The sequence below is a fragment of the Pinus tabuliformis genome, chromosome 8, assembly GCF_031772625.1.
Source record: "Pinus tabuliformis cultivar Carrire ecotype Pingquan chromosome 8, CPIR1, whole genome shotgun sequence".
Classification (NCBI taxonomy): Eukaryota; Viridiplantae; Streptophyta; class Pinopsida; order Pinales; family Pinaceae; genus Pinus; species Pinus tabuliformis.
The window spans coordinates 654,507,000-654,528,650 of NC_142294.1; the positions used below are offsets into that span (position 1 = coordinate 654,507,000).

Consider the following 21,651-nt stretch of genomic DNA (forward strand, 5'->3'; position numbering starts at 1 on the left):
GAATCTCACATCTAAGGACCATTAGAATCCCATGGATGGAGACTGATCAAGATTCAACCTGTCATCATGGAAGGAGACTAACCAGAGTTCAAAATGTTGTTTGCCCTATGACAAGTATCTACTTGAGTCAGACACCACAAATAACTATTAGTGGAGTTGGGTATGGCACAACTACAATAATACTGGCAACAATAGCAATAGCAAACTATCTTACGAGATGGAGTTGATGTTCCCTGCCTTGTTGGGAATAATGGTAAGACGTAAGGGTTCTATGCACCTTTATGTATATTTTGCCCATAAATCAGGGTTCAATTGCTTTTAAAGCATCGATTATTAGCAACACCATCCATATGATACTTATGGGATATTTAAGGAAAACAATGAATTTACTTTTCAAAAAAAAATAAAAATTGGGATGACTATTACAACAAACTATGCTACAATGATTACAATAATACTGCCAGAGTAATAAGCTGTCCAAATTGTTAGCTAGTAAAAACATATTGATAATTGGAAGGCCTGATTTTTTTTTCTAAAAAGTTTTTCAAACTCCTATAACCCCTTCTTCCTTGCCTAAAGCAACCACTACTTTCTTTAAAATAGCTTCAACAAGGAGATGTGAATTTTCAACTGCTTTTGATATAGATGCCCACCGCTCTCCATGCCTTGGTTCTATAGCAATGCATCTCTTCAGAACATCCTGTTGGATCTCCTCAGTTCCATGCTGAAGTTAAAACTTGTAGTATTAGGCCCAAAAATCCCCATTGTCTGGTGCAAGAGTGACTGCCCTGTTCAACCAATTCCTGGCCTTATCAACCTTCCTATCATTCCAGAACAGCTTGGCAACAGCTGCAATCACATATGGATCATGATCACATCTCTTGAGTGCATCCATACTCTTGCTCTTTCTCTGAGGCCTTGGAGCCATATCAATTGATGCTGCCCATAATATGCCACTGGTCGGGCACTCCTGTGACACCTTAGCCATCAGGATCTCACTCTCTTTCTTATTGCCATGCATTGATTCAGACCTGATAGCAGAAAGCCAGAGCTCTAGATTTTTAGGGTTCCTCTTTCTAGCTATAGTAAGAATTGCCCTCGCCTTGTTCAGACCACCCATTTTTTCCTCAAATTTAGCAGTTGAGATCCATAGAGGAATGCACCCTGGACAGTTCTTGAGGCCTTGCTCATAGACCTCACGTGCAGCCTCCAAGTTCCCAAGACGATCTTCAAGCTGTCCTCGCATTAGCCACAATTTAAAGCATGCAGGATACTTTTTAAGCCCTTCATAAAGCAGTGACCTCTCCTCCGCACTGTTTCCCAGCTCTCTTTCTACAATTGCTGACTTCATCCAGACTCTTTCTGTACCACCTCTCTCACGAGCCTTGGCGAGAAGCATCCTTGCTCTCTTAGGCTCATGATTTTCAAACTCCAGCTTGAATGCAGCTAACCAAATCTCCTCTGAGTTGGGTATTGCAGCATAAGCCTCCTGCAAAATTGCTCGAGCGGATGGGACATCCCCTGCAAGCCACTTTTCCTTAGCTCCCATCATCCATAGCACCTCTGCTCTCGGACAGTATGTCACTACTTTTCTCAGTAAGGCATCCAATGATTCTCTAGTTCCATGGCTCTTCTCTAGCTGGGCAGCCTTAAGCCAAATACTTTTCTTAGCAACAAACACTGTAAGGGCATGTGCATAGATCGCACGTGCAGTTTCAATTGATCCCCTCTTCTTGCATTCCTCTGCATCTGCAACCCATGTTCTCTTTCTATCTTCCTCTTCAACTCCAATAGAAATTGTGTTGCGAATTATTTCCTGGCAAGTCACACCAGACCCTGCTCGCTCTGCGGCCTCTGCCTCCTTCATCCAAGCTTCTCTGTCAATCACTACCCCTTCCCTCTGCAGGGACCTGATTCCCCTCTTAATAATCTTGCCCACCATGGTTGTGTTTCCATTGGCCTCCTCAAGCTTCGCAGCAGTGATCCAGATCGAAGGTTCCTTGGAAAGCTTCTCCCTCGCCTTGTTGAGAACCTTCTTTGCCTGATCGTATGTCTCAAGCCTTGTCACGCAAGCCACAACTCCACATGTAGTGGACAACACTCCACTACCCTGTGAAGCAAAATCCGGGCATCCTCCTCATTTGCCAACTCCACCACAGCCTTCCAAAGCCTCACAGAGTCAGGAATATGCTCCAGCCCCTTCCTCAGCACTTGGCTCTTGTTCGCATCATCATGTTCAAGCTTTGAAGCTTGCATCCACAACTTCACTGAATTGGGGATCGCCTTTACACCGCGCGCAATGACTACTTTGGCTTCATCCGGACTCGCCAATCTGCAAGCCTCCAACCATGCATCTTCATTCTTTGGGCATTCTTCACAACCTGAAATGTTCAATATAAAGAAACGAATCGTAAAAGCCGAACATTTAAGAAAAAATATTGAAAGGTTTACTGGAATCTGGAATTTGACTCTTAACAAAAAAAGAGGACCCATAATTCATAAAAATACAAAACAGACAACACTTTTGAATCAAATATCCTTCTAAATAAAATAAACTTGCAGCCTACATAACTGAGAAGTTAAATCACCAAAATCAAATCTCTATAAATATGATGTTCTAATAGAAATGAAACCTTAAAGAGCTGACACTTCTCAACTAAATTTTAACTGAATTCTGATTAAATTCAACTCCTGAATTTGAATTAATAAAAAGGTTCTGCAGGGCAGGAACATACCTTTTTGAATCAAATGTCGTGCAGCCTGTATCTTCCCTGCAACCTCCTCTAGCCTCGTCGCCGCAATCCAACCAGGAGGATGCTTTGGGTTAGTCTGCGTAACCGACTTGAGCAACAATCTGGCCTTTTTAATATCCGAAATCTCTGCATCACTGGTAATCTTCATACTCTTGAGATCAGTCAGATACCCCTTGGGATCCACTACAGTCAACCCTGAAACCGAATCAGATAGCCTATCGAGCTTCAAAGACAGCATAGTCCCTCTCCCCTCTCCAACAGCCGTGAGATCAGTCACCAGTGTCTGTGCCCAGGGTGTCTCCGTGCCACTGGCAGCCCTGCTTTTCGGATCCAATGCACTGACGTGCTCCTTCTCTTGCCTGGCCTTCTCCAGCCATGTATCCGGAACTGGAACAAAACTCTCAAACCTCTTTTTCTTGTTCCAAAGCGAATAATCCCAATCTCTGGTATGTTGTCCCACTCCTCGGTGGAGAGCGTATACAATTTCCTCTTAAGGTCTGCAAACTGCTCTGTAATTTTAGGGTTTGAGGCTCTGTACTTCTCAATCTCCTATTTCAGCCTTGCCTCCCGCCGGTCCTTGTGGCGAGAGTCCATTATTTTATCAATGCTCTCCCAAACGGCATCAGCTTCCTTGTCATCCTCATCGTATTCGGCAGAGGCAAACAAACCCACATCGTTACCCTCAAATTCATCGAACTTCTGGTTCTCATCATATCCCTTCTCGTCGTCTACTTCTTCCTCCTCTTCGGCACCCGTGGCACCGGCACTGCCCTTGCCCCGCCCTCTACCCGCTAACGCGCCTCCTATGGTAGTGGCGGAGCGGTCTGACAGGTCTGGGGCGGCCCTCGTAGGCCCGATATCAGACCGCGTGGTGAACCTCGTGGCCCCTCAGCCCAGGACAGCCACATAGTTCGGTTGGGGTTTTGTGTTGAGAAACTCCAGCCGGGGCCGGGGAACAACGGGCCCCTGCATTCTTCCTGCAACGAGGAGTCACAAAGGCGGCAGCTAATAGAACAGGTTTCCAAGTGATCACTCTGTCAAGTTGCAGACCCTCTCAACGGCGTCAACACCTCCCTTCGCCTGACGATTTGATTTCCTGCAGTCGACTGAACCGAAGTGTATCGCACCAACACGATTCGTGAACCCCGTCAATTGGAAACAAAAACAGGATCCTAGGAAGGAATAGAGTCCAGACAGGAAGTATTTCCCACCCGAATGCTCGTTGGTTGCCCCGACTAGCTATTAGTGGGTATCTAAGATTGTGCCATGACAGTTTGTACATGCAAAGGTCGAGGGCCTCGGGATTGTGATAAAGAGGACCCCGTGAGAATGTGTCTTAATATATATTTTTTTAGTTAAAATTTGATTTGCAACAACGGAGAGGAGGCATGCTCGTTCTACAAAAAATTTAGGTTTCGTCAATGATGTGGGTGTGGTAAGTTCGTTGGTGCCCATAAGAAGATATATGGATGGATGTTACATGATAGTACCAGCCTTAAGCTAGGTGTCGGTGGAAGTGAGCAAGGTACTTCATAAGTTAGATGGCATTTTTGGTGAAGGTGACAAGGGACTTCATGAGTTACATGGTATTTTTAATGCAATAGTAATGAGGAGGATCCACTAAATCTTCATCATCTTTGGAATTTAGTTGTTATTCACACGGTGCTTTGCTTTTCTTATAAGTGGTGACCAAATATTATGCTAAGGTGGGATTGTCTTTGGAGTAAATTTGTGGAGCTAGATCCATTGGAGATGTGATTCATTGGTTGGTTGTATGGTATTTCTTGTAATTTTTGGTAAGGAAAAGAAACCTTGCAAGGTTTTAAAGTGAAAGAAAAAGAGAATGTCACTAGTAGTTAGGAAGTTTGAGAGTCAAACACATTTTAGAGTTATTTGAAAAATACTCCAATTGGTAATTTTATTGGTTGACACATCTCAGTAGACAATCTAAATGAATGGATACAATGCTAGTAGGCTCTAGTTTTTAGGTATGAGCCTATTTTTCATGTTCTATCATGAGGGTGGCTAGGGTTTATTTTTAGGAGCATTGAGGATGCTACACCAGTTTGGCTAGCAAATGGTTTCAGGTTCTCCATTCCTGTCCCTAGAGCCATGTGACCCTTGTTTTCATCTACGGGCAGAGATTGATATATGTATTCCAATTTGGATCAAGCTAAGAGGTTTGCCTATTGAGATGTGGACATATAGGACCATCACTGACATTGGGAACCTATTGGATAAAATATTATCGATGGATGAATCCTATAAAACAAACCCTCATTATATTGTGGCTCATATTCATGTAGTGTGAATAAGTTTGTTTCTTAGCCTTTTCCCTCCTTTTGTGCAAAATTAAATGATCTCTCGCTTGGAGCATACTACAACCGAGATATCTTTTAATTTTGCACAAAGGGAGGGGAAAGGCTAAGAAACAAACATATTCACACTACAATGTATCAATCATTATGTTAATAAAATGCACATCTCCATTGTGGCTATGCCCATTGATAAAAGTTGCATGGTATATTGGAGCTTATATGTTGTTGTGGACCACATCTCGTAATTAACGGGGAATTAATATTTTGTATAGAGAGGTATCTATGTGATATAAACAATTCCAAGGCACACAAATTTTACATGTATTTGACTTAGTAAAGGGCATTTTTGTTGGGAGGGCATGTGAAAGCGATATTGTGAGAGATTTTATTAATTTTGATATAGGAATGGGGAATGTTGAGCAGCAAACATCTTCACACTACAACCAATCAACCATTATGTTAGTACCAAGCACCACTCCTTGTGGCTACCCATGTTGGCATAATGATCATGGTATATTGGAGCTTATATGTTGTTGTGTTGATGACATTGCTTAACCAATGAAGAATTATTTTTGTATAGAGAGATATTTATGTCGTAAAAAAAATTCCCAAATGCATAGATTTTAGGCATGTCCTACTTAATAATGAGCATTCTTTTAAGGAGGGCATGTAAAAGGGGTACTATGGAACATTACATAGATTTATTGTTTTTAACATATGGGGAGGGGTAAAGGCCAAGTAACAAACATATTCACACTGCAACCAGTCAATGATTATGTCAATATGTCAATAGGAGGCACCACTCCCCCATGGTTATAGATGTTAGCATAAGGATTATGATATATTTGTTGAAAATTGGCAACAAGAAATTGCTAAAAATAGAAGTGCTAAAAATATAAGTTCTATTTTTAGCAGTGCAGTGTGGATTCCTATTTTAGTCAGTCCCTGGACTAGAAATAGGAAGTAAAATTCGAATTTGGTCTTACCAGCAGTTTGAATATTAATTAATTAATTCAGTTTGAGTTAATTAGTTAAGGAAAATCAAACTTGAAGTCTTTGTGAGAACATGCAATAATTTCTCCACTGATTGGGGAATGTGTCCTTGATTTGCTCCACTGATTGAGGAATTAAGGATGAGTTCTATATTGAGAGGATCAGTTGACTTAGTTTAACTTAGTCAAGTCCAGTTAGATTAATTTAACAAGTTGTTAAATTAATGAGATTCAATTTGTTAATGCTTGCATGCATGTAACAACTGGTATTTTCAGATAATTGAAGATTCACTCATGGATAACTCATGCATGTCAGTTCAGACAGAGAACCAATTGAGATCAGATGGAGGGACAGTGTACTATCAGTTGCTAGGATATTCCTTGTGAATATTCCTTGCATGCAGAAGGAATATTACTCCTTATGGATTGTGTAGTTGGACCTGAGGTTACAGCAGATATGATGTGGGCAATTCACACATGTTATGACATTGGACCCCAATCAAAACTGCGCAAGGAAATAGGAGCTTAGAGGAGTATAGCTTTTGAGCTGATTCTTTTTGTATGTTGTTGAGGATTTCCACTTGATTGATAATACAGAGATGGGGTTTTAGGCTGGTGCTTTTCCCAGATAAATTCTTCTATGTTATGTGTGATTGATTCCTTCTTATCAGTTATATGTGTTCATGCTTGATGTTGCTCATGTTCAATTAAGCTTCCGCTAAGTTTATGGTAGATGTAGATCTAGTATTATGCTTTAGTACATTGCATATACCAGTTGGATGTGCAGGTGAAATTTCTACATGATATCAGTGAGCTAGCTGATTTGTAGAGAAAATTCTACATGGTATCAGAGCACAGGTGATCAAGGAAGAAAAATATACAAGAAGGAACAAGTTTGTGGTTTCTAAATATTGAATTGAGTTCTTATCACATCTATTTCACCGATGGCGTTCTATGGTTTGAGACTCGAATATGCCCTTGATGGCAGTTCGAATTATATAGCCTGGAAGGATCGCATGGAGGCAGTATTAGAAGATAATGTCCTTAAGGACTTCATTGATCAAGAAGTCCAAAAGCTGACTGATGCTACTCAACTGGTGGAATGGAAGAAGTGTGTGGCTATAGCTAGGAGAATCCTCTTGGAGGGAGTTCGAGATCACATTGTCTCGAGCCTCCATGGGAAGGAGACTCCATTTTCGATGTGGAAAACATTGAAAGATTTTTATCAGAATAGCAGTGATCAGAGGAAGCTAGCATTGAAGGAAAAACTTCGAAAGATCAAGTGTGAAAAGGATGACACGATCTCTATGTATCTGAACAAGCTCACCTCATGCAGGGATGAGCTTGCAAGTGTAGGGGTCGTGACAGCTGATGATGATATGGTGAGTCTAGCACTCCTTGGCCTTCCTAAGAGCTGGCATAGCTACCAGGACTCGGTTAATGGAAGAGAGAAACTGCCAGATTGGGAACAACTATGGTCGGATTTGATGCAGGAGGAGATCAGACGGAGCACCAGAGACGGTTCTTCATCCATGGAGGATGAGGAGAACTGTGCCTTAGCGAGTAAGACAAAGAAGGGGAAGGAGAAGGTTTCTCTTTCTGAATCCTGTTCTTCCAATGGTGAGAAGAAGGTTGTGTTTTTTCAATTTAGTATGTCCTAAATTGCTACATTAATTATCAATTCGGGAGTCGTAAACTGATGAAGTGCGGCGCACTATATGTGCAAGACAACCTCTTTCTTACTTTTTATTGTTTTCAATTTTATTTTGTTTTGGAGTTTTATCTTTGTTTTTCTCCTAATGCGAATGGAAATCTTATTCCTAAGTTTTAAGAATACTTTAGAAGGCAAGTATGGATATAGTTTTTAGACAATTATGTCCCTTATGATAACTCCCAGAGCTTAACACTTCAAAGGATCTCAAAACATCCTAGTGAGAAGATTAGTACTTGAACAAGAATGTAAATGTGCAACTATTCAAATTAAACAAATTATGAACTACTGGTCATGAAATCACTGTCTCTTCTGCTCATCTAAATACAGAAAATAAAAGTTAAGCTATTGCACTCAACCAAACCAAAAATTGCAGACTAGTGAAAGAAAAATCAATTTACATCACTTTTAGTCCGATAGCTCGCCAAGTAGCTTTTCGGGGCTAAGCCATGGCTCTGGAGATAATGTCAATAACATGAAGAACTTGATATCTAATTACAAAAATGAAAGTAAAATCAAATCACTTCATTCATAATACGATAGCTCGCCAAATAGCTTTTCGGGGTTAAGCCATGGCTCTGGAGATAACGTTAAATGACATGAAGAACCTGACATCTAATTGCAAAAATGAAAGTAAAGTCAAATCACTTCATTCATAATCCGATAGCTCGCCAAGTAGCTTTTCGGGGTTAAGCCATGGCTTTGGAGATAACATTAAATGACATGAAGAACCTGACATCTAATTGCAAAAAAGAAAGTAAAATCAAATCACTTCATTCATAATCTGATAGCTCGCTAAGTAGCTTTTTGGGGTTAAGCCATGGCTTTGGAGATAACGTTAAATGACATGAAGAATTTGATATCTAAGCTAACTAACAACAACAAATAAATAAGACTGAAATCAGGGCATAACTGAAATTGAAAAGCTAAGAAAACAAAGTTAGCAGAGAGGCCAATCTCATGTCACTATTTGATGCAAAAATTATATGAAAATGCTCGAGCATAACCTATCCTGAAACACACTAATCAGTGTTAGCAAAAATATACAGTGCTGGAAAATCATGTACAGGAATGAAATGTTAACATCATAAATAAATTAGGAAATATATACATAGATGAACAAGCTATGAAATATTTACAACGGAAATAAGAAAACGACACATGAAGACTTTACAGAAATAAAGAAACAAAACCTCAGCCAACAGGGGCCCTCTGCACGACCTTGGTTAACACGCTGTCAATCTGAAATTACGTTCACACAGTCATAAGAAACAAGGTCTTTTATATTGCAAAACAGAGGAAGGATCCCCTCGTTACAATAGCAAGACCAATGCTATGGCAACAATATATAAACTAACAACAAGACTATCTCAAAAACTAACTACGTGTGTTTGCAAACGCGTTATTTATATAGGAAATTACATAACTGTTTTTCCTATGAAACACCTTCAGTAGAGGACACGTAAAAAGACAAAACCCGTGAGCTTAGCGTCTTGGTTTCCATGATCATTCAATCTACCAAAAGGTGGATGTTGGATTTGTGTCATGGAGGCAGTCTACAGCTGTCAAAATGGATCCACGGATCTAGGAACGGTCTCGAACCTTTCACGTGTTGAAAACAGAGACCTGTTTGTTGTAGAACTCCTCGTTTGACCATCGTTTGACCAAGGCTTTCCTTTACGAATTTGGCTGAGCTGATAGGACCTGGTCCATGTCCAAATCATTCCTGAATTGCCCATGTACCTCGTTTTACTTGCCAACACCTGTAACCTAGAGATCAATAAAAACAGTTGCGGAATCACGAGTCAGCTGTGGAAAGTGGCTGCATTCCGCAGCTAATGAACAAAATCTAAGTCAAATAGCAAACACAAAAATATAGTTAGAAAACCACTTAAATGCACTCTTATAATCAATATGTAATGATCTTTGATAGCTTATGAGGCACTAGTGAGGGGAAAAAGGTCTAGGAAAGTATGTAGAAGAGAGGTAGTTTCAGGGCTCAACATACCCCCACTGTGAAGGTGTTGCATGTCCTCATGCAACCAAAACTGTGACCATCTTCCCTTCAGTTCATGTGTTCTGAGACCTCTGCTAATATATCCAACTTTCTTTTCTTCTTCCTTGGTACTACTGTCATCCTAGGCTTCCTCATTAGGCACCTGTATTTGAGGTTGATAAGGGCCCTGCTCAACCTCCTCCTCTTTTTCTTCAATTTCCTATTTTTCTTTTGCCACAGCCCAAGATGCAACATGGTGTTGTCGTGGATAACTTTATCCAACCTACTCTGTTCTTTCAATGTTTCATTTTCTCTTTTGATGTGTCTATTCAAGACTTCCAGTTCGAAAACTTCTTTAGTGATTGGATTAAAGCTTCCTGGGCTGTATTAGGATGGGTAGATGAAATGCCTTGATCTATTGCAGTCTTCTCCAACGATTCAATGAAATCATACATTTCTTGGTGGGTTGGATCTATCTCAGGTGTAGCCTTTCTTGGGCTGACCTCAAAATCTGGTTGAGAAGGACTGATCTCAATATCTGGTTGAGAAAGAGAAGAATGTTGTGGGCTATGGCCAGGAGGGATTGCTGGAGACTATTCCGGTGTTTCCTCTCATAAGTCCACGAAGTGGGCCCCTTTAGTTTGTACTTTCTTCAGTTTACCTTTAAGTCTGGAGCTCCTCCTTAGATTTTGTGAGCTGGTGTCTCCTTTCTCTACACTCTGTTTTTCTTTCCCTTTTCCCTTTGCTGTAGCTGTTTGTTCCTTAAGGTAAATTAGTCTTTCAGAAAGTATTTGATCCTCTTCTGAGGAAGGTTCTGGGGTTTGATAGACAACTTCAATATTTCTTTTCCCCTTTAGTTTCCTTGCTTCCTAACCCTAGTTCTTTCCTTCCTACTTTCAGACAACTTCTCTTCCTTACTAGTTTCTTTAGCTATGTTAGTAGGAGTATCTTGAATGTTCACACTTGTTTTCCTTCTCCTACTTTTCCTTGCTGAGCTACTTTCAGGTGTTTTAGGTGGGTCCTGAAAGAAGTTTCTAATCAAGAACTGTTCCCAAGTGTCCTTTCTTTCCTTCAATTGTTTTTCAATCAGAATTTTAACAAGGCCGTGATGGTAAAGGTGGGGCTCTACATCATTCAGATTCTTTATACAGTTGTGGACATCTTTTTCAGGCTACTCAATAGGAAATAAGGCAAATTGATGGTTTGATTTTCCAGAAAATTCATTAGTAACCTGACATGGTACATGTACATGGACCCAAATCGTCCTTCACATGTAATAAACTTCTGAATTATCAGTAATAAACTAGTCCACTTTTCCTCTAGAGCAGAGACAGGGATTTCACGTTTGAAAATGGTTATATCCATACCTGGATTGCGCAAGATAATCCTCCAAGCCCTATCATCAAAGTCTTTGTTTTTGAACCACCGTTCCCCCTCCTGTGGAAGCCTCGTTGCTACTGCAATGGATGCCTCTGTGACTGAAAATTTGAGATCTCCAACCTCAACTTCCACACCGTTAAAAGACCTTGCAAATGTCTTCGTGACTTCTTTATTGTGACCTCTGAATTTCTGGATGAATTGCAGCCACCGTGCCTTCCTTAATATGTTTTTTAACTGTGGATAACCCTCCATGAATTTAGGCCCGTCTGGCTCTGTTCTTACCAGAAGGCCCATTCTTTCCTCCTGCCTTAAAAATACCTCTGTGGGTGATGGACTATAGGTGTTGGATTGACGGAGGTGGAATGGTTGCGTGAGCAGAGATGGAGAAGGATTGTGGAGCAACTAGTAGTTGTAAAACAAAAGGACACAGAACATGCAGTGAGAATGAGTTCACGGAGCGAAGGCTTGTATAAACAGACCAGTACTAACAAACGCAATCTTCAATGGGAGAGTACGGAAACGGAGTGGGTTTGGCAAAGCTTTGAATTAAAAGGCTGCGGAGTGGACGTTAGCATGTTCATAAAACGACTGCGGATTTGTGTGGCAGAGAAGAGTCGTGGTCAAATAGATTACATCTTCATAACTACCTAGTTCAACAGGTGGAGTGCAGACATACAGTTAAGTACGAGTTAGATTCGGAGGCGGATCATGAGAACGTTAGAAATTAATGCGGAGTTCGTGGTGGAATTATGAAAAGGTCATGGAGGGGTTATGAAAACTATCAATGTGAATCATTACACATAATGGAGCCGGTGGTTTCACAACTATATAGATTATGTGCTTTAAAATGTTATTTGAAATAAATTTTGCTCATACCTTAGAATCTTACCACTTCCGTCCACTGACCTTTGATTGGTTGCTTCTTGTTGGTGCTTCAGGTGCTAACATCTTCAAAATATCTTCCTCTTCCATTCCTACATTTGATTTTTTCATTATTTGGCTAGCATCTGACTATAACAGAGTAACAAAGTATTAGCTGTAGAATCAACAATCAACTGCGGAATCAGATTTCAATTGCGGAAATTGACACAATGAACATATGACTGAATGGAGATGGATGGAAACGAATGATGATTGAATGAATGATATATGGAAACTGGTCATGAAAGGACTTTTATTGGCGGAATGTGATGATGAAATGGAATGAAATGAAGTGAAGTGAAGTGAATGAAATGAGAGGGATTTTTTTTGGAAAATATAGGGTGTCAGAAGTTTTTGATTTTCACCTTGTATTTTCTGCATAAGATTGCCAATCAGTGATTGGTTTTCAGGCTTACACAATTTTTTTATTTTTATTTTTAAGAAACACTGAAAAGAACAAAGACTAGGCTAGTGGAGAAGAAGGATTCTTCTTCACCAGCCTTATTGCAGAATTATCTTGAAAGATTTTGACAAATTCCTCCTTTGAGAGTGGCTTATGATAGATCTTTAATCTGTGACCATTCACAATAAGAGGAGTTTGATATTCATCAATGGTTTTGATTCTTAACACTCCATTGCTAAAGACTTTGTCAATCTCATATGGCCCAAGCCAATGAGTCTGAAATTTATCTTTGAAATCTTTGAACTTGGAATCAAATAGCAATGCCCAATCTCCTTCTTGAAAATTTTTCTCCTTGATGTATTTATCATGCCACTTAGCTCTTTGATATTGAACTAGATCAGTTCTTAAGATTGCTTCTTGTCTGATCTCATCTAGTTCATTCAACTGCTCCATTCTATGCTTTTGGGCTTCTGATAGATCCATTCCCAATTGAACTGCCATCTTGAAGGTTCTAACTTGGAACTCAATGGGGAGTAGAACTTCTTTCCCATAAACAAGTTCATAGGGAGAATGTCCTGTTGTATTCCTCCATGTAGTTCTGTAGGCCCATAAGGCTTCAGGAAGCCTTTCTGCCCAATCTCTTCTGTGTAGATGAACAGTCTTGGTAATGATGCCTTCAATAACTTTGTTTGTGGACTCCACTTGACCATTTGCTTTCGGATGGTAAGGAGTAGATTTTCTGTGCTTGACCTTGTACTCTTCCATCAGCTTCTCCACTAGTTTAGATGTGAATTGACCTCCCTGATATGTCACAATTTCTCTTGGAACACCAAAGCGAGTAAAAATATCGTCATAAAGAAAACTAGCAACTGAGTGCTCAGTAGCAGAAAATAATGCTTTGGCTTCTACCCATTTAGTGACATAATCAGTACATACCAATATATACTTCCTTTGTTTAGATGGTGGATTAATAGGTCCAATGAAGTCTAAAGCCCATTTTTCAAAGGGTTTGATGAGTACTTGTGGTTGTAATGGCATCTCATTTGAGAGGGTAGGTTTCCCTACTCTTTGGCAGTTGTCACATATTTTGACATATTGTTTTGCATCTTTGAAGAGGGACGACCAATAATATCCTAAAGAAAGGATTTTATAGGCTGTCCTTTTGTCAGCAAAGTGTCCGTCGCATGGTTCATCATGACATGCTTTGAGAATATTAGGCATTTCATCTTCCCGAACACATCTTCTGATCACAAAATTTGGCCCTGTTTTAAACAATTCGTTAGAAATCCAAGAATATTTTGAACTCTCCTGAATAATCTTTCTTCTTTCACTAGGAAATAAATGCGGAGGTAGTTTCCCTGTAACCAAATAGTTAGCTATATCTGCATACCAAGGAGTCTTAGTAGTTACTGCAAATAAATATTCATCAGGAAACTTGTCCTCTATAGGAGAATCTTCTTTAGTATTCTGAATCTTAGACAAGAAATTAGCTATTGTGTTTTGTTTTCCTGGTCTATTTAACACAGTAATATTGAATTCCTGTAAAAGTAGGAGCCACCTTGTAACTCTGCCATTAGTAATGGGTTTGTTCATTAGATATCTAATTGCAGAATGATTAGTATGAATAAAAGTTTCATAGCCTGTTATATAATGTCTGAACTTGTTGATTGCATGAACAATAGCTAAGAACTCTTATTCAGTCACAGTATAATTCAACTAAATGGGAGTTAAATTTTTACTGGTATAGTAAATGGCATAAGGAACTAAATATTTTTGTCCCAACACAGCCCCTAGAGCTGTATCTGAAGCATCTATAGAAATATGGAAAGGAAGTTTCCAATTTGGTCCTCTCAAGATAAGTGCTTTAGATATTCTTGTTTTCAAAGTTTCAAATGCTGATTGGCAATCAGGACCCCATTTGAATTCACAATCTTTTGTAAGCAGTTTAAAGAGTGGAGATGCTATTTTGGTGAAGTTTTCTATAAATATTCTATAATATCTAGTAAATCCCAGAAAACTTCTAACATCTCTTTGACAATTTGGAATAGGTAACTTGAAAATGACTTCAACTTTTGATCTATCAACTTTAATCCCATCCCCTGAAATATGATGTCCTAAAACAATACCTTCAGTAAACATCATAAAGCATTTTTTATGGCTTAATGAAAGGTTTGTTTCTTTACATCTTATAAGGACTTTTTCCAAATTTTCTAATGCCTCTTCAAACGAATCACCATAAACTATAAAATCATCCATATATACCTCTACACAATCATGGATTAGATCAGAAAAAATTCCTAGTACTGCTCTTTGGAATGTTGTGGGTGCATTACATAATCCAAAAGGAAGCACTCGATAAGCAAAAGTTCCCCATGGACAGGTAAATGTGGTCTTATCCTGATCCTCAGGTGCTACCTGAATTTGATTATAGCCAGTAAAACCATCCAGAAATGAAAAGTACTTTTTGTCTGCTAATGTATCTAATACTTGATCGATAAAGGGCAAAGGAAAGTGATCCTTCAAAGTTGTTTTATTCAATTCCCTGTAATCAATGCACACTCTCCATTTACCATTCTTTTTGGGCACTATAACCAAAGGAGAAACCCATCAGCTATTTGAAATTGGGTAAATGAAGTTTACATTGAGTAGCTTTTGGAGCTCTTCTTTCACAATCTCCCTAAGATTTGGATTCATCCTTCTTTGAGGTTGTCTGATTGGTCTACTGTTTTCCTTGATATAGATATGATGGATGCAAGTCTTAGGGTCAATACCTTTCATATCAGTATACTCCCATGCAAATGCAACAGATTGTTTTTGTAAGATTTTGGTTAGCTCTTCCTATTGTGACTTTTCCAAATTTTGGTTGATATTCAATGGTTTACCTAGAAAAATTTCGACGGTAGAACCACCAAACTCTTCCATAGAGTAAAGAGGCATTTGCCTTGATGAAAAATATTCAATATCAGAATCTAACTAGAATTGTGTGTGGTCATATTCTGAAAATGTTTCAAAATTTTCTAATGTGTTCAAAATTTGACTATCTTTGCTAATTTCAGAGATAGTAAAGACAGGTTGTATAATATCTTCATCATCGACCCATTCATTGTCTCCTGCTTCTGTAATTGCTTTTGCTGGAGTATACAAATTGAATTTCTTTGTCGAACTACCATCAGAAATGTACATATCCCCAGATCTATAACTAATAAAAGCATCCGCTGTGGCTAGCGAAGGTCTTCCTAAGATGAGTGGGTGTCCTCCTAGATTACTCTTGGGAGTCAAAATCATGAAGTCTACTGGATATTCCCAAGAATCTAAGGAGACTGAAATATCTTCTAACACACCATCTGGTTTGATTATTGATCTATCTGCAAGTTGTAGTAAGGTGGGTGTAAAAAGAAGATTAGGAAGTTTAAGTTGTTCCATAATCTGTCTACTCATAATGTTTATAGCAGCCCCTAAGTCAATCAAAGTATTTGGAATTTCTATCCCATTTATGTGTGTCTTGACAATTGGAATACCTGGATCCACATATTTTTGCATGGTAATTTTTCCCATCACGATATCTGCAATTTTTCCTACCAGGTGGATTCTTTTTGTATCTCTTGGTTTCCTACCTGGTCTTCTTTTGCTAGAATAGGAATCTCTCTAATGGCTTGTAGCAAGGGAATCTTGATACAGACATTCTTTAATTCATCCAGGAAATCATAGTCAGGCAACAAGATTTGTTTTTCCACCTCTTTGTCAATTTGTAATCTTTCAGGAAAAGGAGGCGTGGATGCAGATGCAGGTTGCTCAACTATAGGAGTTGTGGGGGTTGACTCTTTTTCTTTTTCTTTTTGAATGATTGGGTTTCGAGGAGATGCTTCCTCAGAACCTTTATTGACTCTATGAGAATCCTCCTCAGAGGCATCTTGCTCTTGAACATCTATAGAAGGTTTTTCTAAAACTCTGCCAGATCTGAGTTGAACATCATTAAGAGGAACAATCATATAGGTAGGAAATTGCTGTCCTTCTACCATGTAATCATTCTGAGGATTTTTGTTGTTGGGGTTTGGTATTGGCTGGGCTGGTAGTTGATTTGTCTTTTGTTGAAATGGAAGCAAGAGTTGGGAATTTGGATTTTGTTTAGAAGGTTGTTGTTGTGGAAATGGTAATGCAAGTTGTGGGTTCTAATTTGGAAGTTGTGTATTTTATTGTTGATTTTGGAAAGATGGAGGGTATTGATAAAATTGAGCAAATCTCCCATAATGATGATTTTGCATCCCTTGTGCCCATGATTGGTATGGATTTTGAGGTTGGGGCCAAGGTTGTTGCCAAGAATTCCAATTTGGCGGGAGCTGAAAATTCATAGGATTGTTGAATCCTTGATTTTGTTGCCCTTGCCAAGGTCTTCTTGAAACAAAACAAAGGGATTCTACTGAATTTGGATCTTCCTGAAAGACAGCTTTAAGCCCAGGAATTGAAGGACAATCCTTGGTCTCATGACTTTCTGAGCAAATCATACATGTTTCTACAACTTTTGCATCCAAGGGGCATTCCCTTAGAGCATGTTTCTTTCTACATTTTGAGCAAAAAATGGCCAAGGCATCAGCTTTTGCTTTCTGCTTGTTTTGAATTTTAAGGGTGTCTAGTTTTTCACTAAGGCTCCCTAGAATATCAATTTTGAACTCATCAAGCATATTGCCAATCTCTGCCCTACTTACTAATCCATTTGCAAATTTGTTGGCTCTAATAAGAGAAGGATCTCTAGGCCCTTTTCCAGTTTTAGGTTTTCCCCTTGAGAGATGGATGCATAGTTCTGCTATGTCACGAAGTGGAAGTTGAGAGATATCTCCCTTCCCCATCATGTTTAAAATATCTATCCATTCATCTCTAATGGATTTCAATAGAAGGGCTTTCAAGGTTTCCTCGTCTAAATTACTCATTTTCTTTCTCTTCAGGTTGTATTGAAATCTTTCAAGTAAATCCTCCAAATTTTCATCTTCTTTTTGCATCATTTTGAATACCACATCCTTATGATTAGTGGGCATACAATAATCCAGGTATCTATCCAAAAATGTTTGTTTCATATCATTCCAAGTCCTAATAGATTGAGTGACTAACTGTTGTAGAGGTAAATCCTCTCTGCGGACAGAGACGATCCCTACTAGCCCAGACCGGGTCTAGCAACAATCACACAATGCTATCACGCAAGTTCCTAATTGCAAATAAAAAGTAGATGGTGAGTCCGAACCTACTTGGATTCCAATGCTAGTGTTCGTTGAATAGATGTTGCCTTCGTTCCTTTGCCTTGGCCGGTCACGATCCCCACAATCTCCGTGATTGGACACCTGCACATGCAAAGAACAACATGAAAGCAAGCATAAAATCTAGTAGATGCAATTATATATCAGTCAGAAAAGATATAACTCAACATCAAACATAAAACAATGAGAGTGGAACCATAATGACAGTCATCTATTATTAATAAACAACAGAGAAGAATACAACCAAAGTTCTGACGTCAAATCCTTCTCAAGAGGGTCCAGCCAGCAAGTCTCTTAAGCATTCACCCTTGGAGGTAGATATCCCAAGACAAAGACTCTCTCTCTCACACAAGTTTACACAAGAAAGAAACACTTCACAACCTTCCTTAAGCTCTCTAGCAATCCCACACTTGTCACACCAACTACCTATCAAGTTCACACACTAGCAGCAACACTCCAAGCACTATTAATTCCAAACTATCCAAAACTAGCTACTCATGGCAATGGTAGAGGCTTAAATAGGAGAAGGAGTCTCCACAAATGGTGGGAGGATGAGCTTATCTCCAAGGAAGGTGGCTCAAATGACGAAACAGACATGCCAGAGAAGGGAGGGTGACATTTACAAGGCCAACAACCAGGTCTGGAGTCATCTGGAAGGCCGGCTGTTAGAACAAACTCGCCCAAACTGGATCAGCGCGGGTACATAACTGCACTGGAGCGCTGACATCGCAGCTAAATAACAAAGAAGGTCATGTCAGCGCGATCAGATATGAATAACAGACGCGCTGGATCATGAAATTCGACCAGCGCGGGAAACACGTGTGCTTCCGCGCTGGCAGCACATTCCGTCTGTTATGGAGCGCTCGTCAGCGAGTTTATCTTGACAACAGTCACGATGATAGCAAAAACTTTGGCAAAGTGGGTCATTTGGCAACATTAGAGAGCATGAGCATGATTAATTTGAACTCATGACACAGTAGGAAGACTGACAGGAAGACAGTGACAAATTACTGTGTAACAGATGCCCCCTAAAGCATGAAGCCCGAGAGAGTGGGAGGGGTGAAATTCTTTACGAAACTGGCTGAACTGGAACACCACCAGGAAGAACCTGCACGTATGTACAACTGATATCTCTGATAATCGATTACATGTAGTCCAGGCATGGGCGCAGCCATCCAAAAGACATACGAAGGAGGTCTGTGGTATGGACGCAACCACCCAGCTAAAGAGACCATGACGATAATAAAGGTATGGTCGCAGCCATCCATGAGGACTCAGGTATGGGTGCATACATCCATCAATGAGTCATGTAATGATCATAATAATCCACAAAATTGCAACCTGGATTTCAATAGACAAAATCTAGGGTCTTGCGCTCCATCTCGACCCGAACGAAGTACAAGTCCAAGCATGTGAATATGGGAGTTGAAGTCGAACATGCAAGAACATCGGCTGATTACTAGTCAATGATGAAAAATGTTAACAGATGCGAGAGGGACCACCAATAATGACAATGGTCCTCAAGGACTATAGGTACAATCCACGGCGTGCAAATCAATGAGCTGGCGTCGAACACCCGCAAAATCATTCGATCGGAGGCCAATGATGAAAACCTCGTGTCGAACACGAAGAACCTGCCATTGATGCATGCAGGCTCTAAGGCACCTGAAGGGAGTCTCTAAGTCACCTTCCTGGATAATGAGCTGAAGTTGACAGGAAGTGACCTTGATCGAAGGTGGGCCATAATGTTTCCCACATCATCGACACGAGACAGATAAGGTATTTTGTGTGAGGTATCAGAGGGGGGTTGAGTATTCTTGCAGAGGCCAACTTCTCTTGAACATATCGGCGGCACGACAGTAGACTCGGCAGTATTGATATTCAAATGATCAAGGGTCATGGTGACAAGTCAATGAGAAGATGAAAAGTCAAACAGGATAACCCAAACCCACGCAGGCCAGTGCAAAACAAGATGAGATGTCCCCACCCTGACACGAATGTAGACAAGTGCCATGTTCAAGAGCGACATAATGCCGACATGACAATGATTATGATTCCATTTTCCCCACCATTCCTGGTGAGTACCCCGATTATTTTTTGATGACAAGCTTGACGGGGATAGCATATGCTTGCGAGCGTCATTTCGACAGAGTCCGATGTCATTAAGTTTTAACGAGTTTGACAAAGGAAGAACTCGGCATCTTTTCCTGTTTAGAGAGTCTGAAAAGACAGCAGAAAAGTAAACTCCAGGGGGGTCCTTTTTCGTAAAGTTGTGTCTCGCGAGCCCGAAAAAGTATAAATTAATGCTCGAAAGAGCCGCCCGACCAGTATGATCGAGTACTTTTCGTCAGTAGTGACTTCGACCCGAAAAAGTAGAAAAGCGGTCAGAAGTACGTCGTTTTGGAGCCAATAACGAGTTCGAAATGACAAAAACCCGGAAATCTTTTTAGTTTAAACGGTCGAAAAAAGAGCTTTAAAGGCGACCACCTCTCATTCCTTTTAACGAGCCGAGAGGGGGACTCGGCTATCTTTTCTTATTTCACGTCGAAAAAGATCTTAAAGACGACGTTCCGGGACCAAGGGTGTATAGAACCGTCGTAATTCCACCAGTATGAGAATCTGCACAAGAAACACCGCACGCGTAAACCTGTTCGAGATAATATGGACCAGACGCATAAAAACATAGCAGAACTATATGGGCACCAAGCACATGGTAAAAATCATCACAAAAAACCCACATTTGTGAAAAATAATACTTAATTATGAAATTTTACCATAAATAGGGGGTAAAAAATGGTTTTTACCATTGTTACCATTTGGAGCTTTGGAGGACGTCTTGGAGCTGTGAGGTTGACGAGCCGAATTCCACTCCGTACGCACATCAACCATCCTGTAGTCTGTTCCAGGTAGGTTCACCCTCCTCTACGCTCCATTTTGAAGTATTTTAGTTGCATTTTAACGGTGGGAAGTGCTGGTTTGGGCGGATTTTTTGAACCTCAATTCACTCTCGGTCAGCGCGGATTTCCTTATCGGGTCTGCGCTGATCGAAAAAGATTTACACAGACCACCCCCGGATCAGCGCGGAAGAGTGATGTACTTTCGTGCTGACCCAGGAAAAATATCAAAGGGCACCATTATCAGCGCGACTGTTTTAAAAACAGTCGCGCTGACGCCGCGCAACAAGTTTTTTAACAAATTGAACGTATAAAACTTTATGGACTGGGCCCTAATGAATTTTTGTGACCATGCAGGGTAAAATGGCGTTCGTTTGGCAAGAGCGAGCTCATGATAATGAAGACATAGCGGCATTTGCCGATGCTAGGTGCCGTAATGCAATGCGGGCGTGCGGGTTGCTCAAATTCCTCATAACTCCGTGCCTGTGAGCACAGCCTGACCTTCTTGAATTCCTGATCAGAGCCTGGAATCCCACTGATGGGAAATTTGTGATTTGAGGCCGAGACATTAAGTTCAACTATACAGATATCTATTTTTTGACCGAGTTATCACGTCGAGGTGAGATGCCCATTCTAGAGGGGCAGCGACCTGGCGGTGATACTCTGGATATGTTGATGGCCCGGGTGTGTCCACAGGCACGCAAGTCGCGGAGTGGGAAAGTAGCTATTCCTACAGTGGAGGACATCGTTCTTTGAACCATACTCTTCATGGTGACTCGGGCAGCAGGCTCCTTAGCCAATTACGAGGCCTCGAAGGCCCATCTTCGATTGGCTCTCGAATGTTTAAATCCCACCATATTCAACTGGGCAGCAGCAGTAACAACCAGTATGAAGAGACAGTTGAGCAACTGCCGACGTGGTGAGTCGAAGCAGTTTGGCTATGGGTCGATTTTAGTCCCACTCATGCTGGAGCAGGTACCGGCATTACAGCTACAGGACATGGTCGTGGATCCACCTAGAGGCCCCCGAGAGACGAG

General features: G+C 40.4%; 1 pseudogene across 1 annotated transcript in view; it reads right to left on the bottom strand.

The window, feature by feature from the left end:
* Positions 1-419: 419 nt before the first annotated feature.
* The window catches only part of LOC149237267 (protein STABILIZED1 pseudogene), a 48,896-nt pseudogene continuing 27,664 nt past the window's right edge, over positions 420-21,651 (bottom strand). The window contains exons 2-3 of the transcript XR_016245912.1: positions 2,736-3,730; positions 420-2,381 (exon numbers count right to left, since the gene is read on the bottom strand). The product of XR_016245912.1 is annotated as a protein STABILIZED1 pseudogene (transcript). The remainder of the gene's footprint in view (positions 2,382-2,735; positions 3,731-21,651) is intronic.